Source organism: Penaeus monodon, chromosome 27 (assembly GCF_015228065.2).
Source record: "Penaeus monodon isolate SGIC_2016 chromosome 27, NSTDA_Pmon_1, whole genome shotgun sequence".
Taxonomy (NCBI): domain Eukaryota; kingdom Metazoa; phylum Arthropoda; class Malacostraca; order Decapoda; family Penaeidae; genus Penaeus; species Penaeus monodon.
Genome location: NC_051412.1, coordinates 5,576,158 through 5,576,372, shown reverse-complemented (window position 1 = coordinate 5,576,372; position 215 = coordinate 5,576,158). Strand labels below are relative to the sequence as shown.

Below are 215 nucleotides of genomic sequence, written 5' to 3'. Positions count from 1 at the left end.
AAGAGTCCGGAGAGACTGGCTCATTAAGTTAAAGGTGATTTTTGTTTTGATAATTACGTCATCGCAACGGAAAATTAATTAACGTGGATCAGTAAGATGAAAAACGTTTTTTTTTATATATATACCAACGTTGACGTCTAGAAAGTAAGAAAAGTTAAATAAAAAAGGAAAGATACCGTGTTTTTTTCGTATTAACATGCCTTTCGTAAGGATAA

General features: G+C 31.2%; 1 protein-coding gene across 2 annotated transcripts in view; it reads left to right on the top strand.

The window, feature by feature from the left end:
* The window catches only part of LOC119590550 (zwei Ig domain protein zig-8-like), a gene marked incomplete in the record, with an annotated part of 99,462 nt that overhangs the window by 78,603 nt on the left and 20,644 nt on the right, over positions 1 to 215 (top strand).